Source organism: Eschrichtius robustus, chromosome 16, assembly GCF_028021215.1.
Source record: "Eschrichtius robustus isolate mEscRob2 chromosome 16, mEscRob2.pri, whole genome shotgun sequence".
Classification (NCBI taxonomy): domain Eukaryota; kingdom Metazoa; phylum Chordata; class Mammalia; order Artiodactyla; family Eschrichtiidae; genus Eschrichtius; species Eschrichtius robustus.
Window position 1 is genome coordinate 34411879 of NC_090839.1, and position 5961 is coordinate 34417839.

A 5961-nucleotide genomic window follows, 5' to 3' on the forward strand; every position below is an offset into this window, starting at 1 on the left:
CCTGCCCCAAGTCCCTCCTGGCAGCAAGGTGCAATGAGGAGTAAAGCTCACCCAGAGCCCCCAGTGCTGCCCAGGGTCTTTGCATGGAGATCAGTAGAGACCCCCCAGCACATCAGTGGAGTCAGTTCTCTTATTATCACCCTTCTGGGGAGGAGAACAGAGGCACAACGGGGTTAGTTAAACTTGCCCAAGGGCACACAGCCAGAGGGTGGCCCAGCCAGCCGTTGAAGTCAGCATCTGATGAGCAGCATCTGGAAAATGCTGGTTCTTCAGACTCCTTGCCCTGCCAGCTCTCTGCCCCACTCTCAGACTGTCCCTGGGCTCATGGCTCAGAGAAGGAGGAGGAGGAGGAAGAGGAGGAGAAGGCTGAGGTCTGAGAGCTCAGAAATGGACCCAGCAGGCCCAGCAGGGGCTGCATCCAAAACCCAGGTTTCTCTCTGAGTCCAGGCCCTTTCCCGGCGGACATGAGGGCTAAGGCCAGGGTGGCAGCAGAGGGGAGTCCTGCTGGGCAGAAATTTCCAGGGGAAGCCAGAAGGTGCAGAATCTCCCCGGGGTCAGCCAAACCCAGATGGGAGACAGATCTGGGGATCCACGGCCTCCCTCAGTGTGGGAGCCTGAACCTGAGGCCCCAGGAGGGGCATGGATCCCCCTTCTGGGAGGAGGGAGCCAGCCATGCAGCCACCTTCAGCTGCCTCAGTATCCAAACTGGTTCAACACCTGTGAATGGGCAAAAGGAGAGTATGAAAGGCCCAAGGGCTTCCGTGATCCCTACCGAGTCTCTGCTGGTTCCATCCATGGGTCTTTCCCTGCCTTCCTCATTTTCTGTCAAAATGAGAGGCTAAGATGGACAAGGCAGGTAGTGGAGAGAGCAGATCTCAAGACCAGCCCTGTGTTCCCTCCTCTCCCAGGCAGAGTGGCCAGAGTCACTTGCTCAGGCAGGAGTCACCTGGGTCCAGCGTCTGGGACACCCCTCTCTGACGGTCCCTCTTGGAGTCTGACCACTTGATGCATGCAACACCACTGAGCACCAGCCGGAGCAGAATCAGCAAGAGCAAGGTCAGTCTGAGGCCTGCCTGCTGACTGTTACATTTGCAAATGCTTCCCTGTTTTCTGAGCATTAGGTTTTTCAGACATATGAGGATTCTAAAAAATAACCAGCAGGTGAACAAAAGTTTCATCTTGTTTCCATGACTCTGGTCCCCTAAGGGTCAGGAAAGCAGTGACCATATTCCCGTTTTCTAAACTGCAGGGCCCAGGCCCAGGTGGGTGGTGGGGATGCTTGCATCCTATGGCCACCTGGGATGGCAGAAATCAGGTATTTCATGTGGGAAAATTGGCCCCTAGATGGCAGGAGTGGCCTTTCAGCAGATGTGGAGTTGCACCTCTGTCCCAGTCTATACAGATCTGAGAGGTGCTGGGGGAGGGCACTGGTCCCCTGTCCTCATCCCAGGGGAACACGTCAGCCACTCCAGTGGCCTCCTTCTGCTTTTGGGCTGCAGGGAGGAGAGCAGGGGTGTGCCTGATTGTGGCTGTGTCTCGGTGTGTCTGCTAGCGGCGTGCACGTGTGCACGTGTCTGTGGTTTGTGGGCACAGGCTCAGCGAACCACCTCTTAGCTGAGTGCCCAGATGATTCTTCTCATCAGCTCAGGAAACCATCCTTGTGGGCCCTTTAAGTTCTGTGGCCCTGGACTGTGCCTACCATGCCCACTGTCCAAGGGGGCCGCCAGTCTGCCTGTGGCTGTGCTCCCTCCACTCACCCTCTGCCCCAAGACGTTCCACACGGCATCTTTCCCCACAGAGGACAGAGGCCAGTAGCTCCATGTCCAGGGATGGCTCCCACATCACCGCTGAGTGACATGCATCTGCCCTGCTCACAGATGCTCTGTGCCTGCTTCCTTCCTTTACATCATCTGCTGACATGCGTGGGGTGCTTCCCAGGGCCCGGGAGTGCTCTAAGCCTGTTCCATTAACTAACTCCAGATCCTCGTCTCACTCCCACGCAGAAACACTGTCTTCTCTCCCGCTTTACGATGAGGAGATGGAAGCACAGAGAAGGGATATGAATGCCCCAGGCCCGGGGGTCTCTAATGGGGGAGCTGGTATTGGAACCCAGCAGTCTAACCCAGAGCTGGTTCCCTTCCCCTCTGTGTGGACCATGGAAGCCATTCCAAGAGCCGGGCCAGCTCATTTGGGCCCTGTCTTTACCTCAGATCAGTTGGGTGGCTGGGATGAGGGGACAAAGGCATCTAGGATGCAGATCTTGGCCCCAATGTCACCTTCATCTCCTTCCCGCATTTTCAGACTTAATTCTTAACCTAAAGATTGTGCAACCTGGCCTCTCTGGTCACTGGAGTTCCTGGAGTTGGAAAAACCAACTGGGTCTGTTTTTCTTTCAGTTGAAAGAAACGACCAAAGTGACAGTGTTTTCTATATTATGTGTCTTTCTCTGGCAAAAACAAACCAGAACTGGGTGTCTGGCTGACAGCCAGGAGAGGAGCAGGAAGCAGCCCTGGGTGACCTGCCTGAGGGTCCACCCATCGTCTTACCAGACTCCCGGGGGCTGCAGTGACGTGGTGTCTCGGGCTCTCAGGGAAGAGGCGGTGTCCTCCTGGGCACCACACACCAGCCCTGGGGCCCCGAGGGTGTCCCTGCCCTGGGGCAGCCCCTACAGGAGGATGAGGCTTGGCTGCTCAGAACGGGACTGTCCTGAATGCATGTGATCCCCCGAGGGAGGGGCTGTTCCTGGCATTTAAATATGAGGAAACAGAAGCACAAAGAGGTGACATCACTTGCACAGGTTGGCCTTGTAGTCATGACAGAACTCAGATGCAGTCCAGGTGTACTCAGGTCCCTGCAGCCCGCTCTTCAAGGAGGACAACAGGATGGGCACTTAAGGCTGAATTTGCACTCAGCACCAGAGGTCCCGCCTCATTCAGGCCACGGCTCCTGTGGCACCTTTACCTGTGCCCACCAGGAGGAATCTGGTAAAACCAAAATCAAGGTTCAGACAGTGATCCCCAACAGCAACCATGGTGGGTGCTCTTCTCATTCCCCAGGGGCCAGGCAGCCCCCTCTTGACCCCAACAGCTCAGATCTCAGGATCCTGTCCTAATCCCCGTGCCCAGAACTCCTCCTCCCACTTCTTCCCAGGTCCCAGCCTATCCCCAGCCTGCTCCAAAGGAGGCCTGTCCTCCTTCAGGTTACAGGAGGGAGTCCAGCCCTGGGAGACAGCCTGCTCTGGGAGGGGCACTCATCCTGCCCCATCCCTGCTGTGTGCTGTCACCTCTTACCAGGCAGATGGGGACTCTCCTTCCTGGAAGCTCCTCTGCCTGCCCACACGCAGCCGGGTGTCTGCCCTTCTCTGGGCCCAGGGCATGCTCCCACTCTGTCCCTGCACTGCCTCACCTTCCACTGCCTCTCTGGCCACAGATATTCCTCAACTACACTCCTGACTGAGCCTAGACCAACAAATAGTCCTGACTCACTGAGGAATCTGATGGAGGCTTTGTCACTTTAACTGATTCTGTCTCCAAGGAACCAAATGCTGGATGATCCTGATTGGCTGAGCCGTGCAGCCCACCTGACCAACTGAATGGCCAACTGCTGCCTGTCAGTGTTACCAGCTGCCTGTCAGATGGATGGACCCTGGGATCCTGGAGGGGCTGACAGACAGACGGACATCAGGCAGGAGAGGGGGCCTGGATGGGGAATGCCTAGGGGTCATCCATAGCCTCTTTGGTCACTTTTCTTTCTTCTTCTCTTTTTTGTATTTTTACAGATTTATTGAGATATAATTCACATACCACATAATCATCCATTTAAAATGTACACTGGTTTTTAGTATATTCACAGAGTTGTGCATCCATCACAATCTAATTTTCAAACTTCTTTATCACCCCAAAGAAAAACTGTACCCCTTAGCAGTCATTTCTATTCACCAAGATGCCCCCAGTCCTAAACAACTACTGTCTAGGTAATCTGCTGTCTCTATAGATTTGCCAACTTGAACATTTCTTATAAATGGAATCATACATGTGGTATCTTCTATACTATCTTCTCTTCTAGATTATCTTCTTTCATTTAGTATGTTTTCAAAGTTTGTTCTTATTGAATCATGTATCAGAACTTCATTCCTTTATTGCTGAAAAATAGTCCATCTTATGTATAAACCACATTTTATTTAAATAAATGGATGGGCATTTGGACTGTTTCCACCCTTTGTCTATTATGAACAAAGCTGCTATGAGCATTCATGTAAAGTTTATGCCTAGATGTAGGTTTTCATTTCTCTTGAGTACATGCTTAGAAGTGGAATTTCTCGGTCAAAGTGTAACTCTATGTTCAACATTTTGAGGAAACACCCAACAGTTTTTTAAAGTGCCTGCACCATTTTAGATTCTCACCAGCAATCTACAAGCATTCCTTTTCCCCCTATCCTGACACTTTCTGTCTGTCTTTTTAGCTACAGCCATCCTAGTGTAGTGGTATCATTCATCTTAGTGGAGTGGAATCTTATTGTGCTCTCAATTTGCATTTCCCTAGTGACTAATGGTGTTGAGCATCTTTTCATGTGCTTATTGGCTATTGGAGAAATGTCTATCCAAATTTTTTACTCATATTTTAGTTGGGGTTTGGGGTTTTTAAGTCGAGTTGTAAGAGTCATTTATGTATTCTAGATAAATTCTCTTATCAGATATATAATTTGCAAATATTTACTCCCATTTTGTGAGCTGTCTTTTCACTTTCACTTTTCACTTTCTTGGTGGTGTCCTTCGAAGCACAAAATTTTTAATTTTGATGAAGTCCATTATTTTTTCTTTAGTCACTTGTGCTTTTAGCATCATAGCTAAGAAATTATAGCCTAATCCAAGGTCACAAAATTTTATTCCTATTTCTTCTTCTAAAAGTTTTATAGTTAAGTCTTTGATTCATTTTGAATTAATTCTTGTATATGGTATGAAATAAGGGTACAAATTTATATTTTGCTGGTGGCTATCCGGTGGTCCCAGCACCATTTGTTGAAAAGACTATTGTAATAGCGGCCTCCCCAGCCTGAACCTGAAGCATGATGGGCCCTTCTCTCCTCCCTCCCTGGCGCCAGCCCGCGCACGGTTAAGGCAGGGGCCGCTCGCCTCTCCTCTCCCCGCTTGGCCGCACCTAGCCCACCAGACTGGCCTGGCACCTGCCGCCCACCCACTGAAGCTCTGCTCTGGGACACCAGCTCCCAGGCCACCTCATGGGTCACGAACTGACCAGTGAAGCCAGGGGCAGGCTGATCCCAGGGACCCCCTGCCTCAGACGGTGATCCCAGTAATGCACGCGTCAACTGCCTCCACGTGGCCACTGCGGTTTCCGCCGCTTGCGGGCCTTGCTCCACCGCAAGCTGGAGGACTATGTTGCTGGCAGCCTGGTACTTCTTCAGACTTGGCTGCTTTCTGGTGTTGCACCTTTCTACTCAGGGTGTAATAGCAGCGAGGCAGGCACGAGCTATAGCAGCTTTGCTCAGCCATTGGTCGGTGCCACAGTGGGCCCTCCCCCTTTTGTATATAAAAGGAGCCCAAATTCAGACTGAGGTAAGATGGTTCTTTGAGAGACTAGTTGGCCATCTTCTTGGTCTGCTAAGCATCCTGATTAAAAGCATTATTCCTGTTCCAACAGCTCATCTCCTGATTTATTGGCCTGTCCTGTGGCGAACAGAACAAGTTTGGGCTCAGTAGCACTATCTGTTCCCTATTGAATTGTTTTGGCATCTTTTTCAAAAACAAATTCACCATAAATATAAAGGTTTACTTCTGGACTCTCAATTCTGTTCCATTGGTCTGTATGTCCAAATGCTAGTACCACACTGTTTTGATTACTGTAGCTTTACAATAAGTTTTGAAAGCAGGAAATATGAGTCTTCCAACTTTGTTTTTCTTTCCCAAGCTTGTTTTAGCTATTCTGGATCCCTTGAATTTTCAC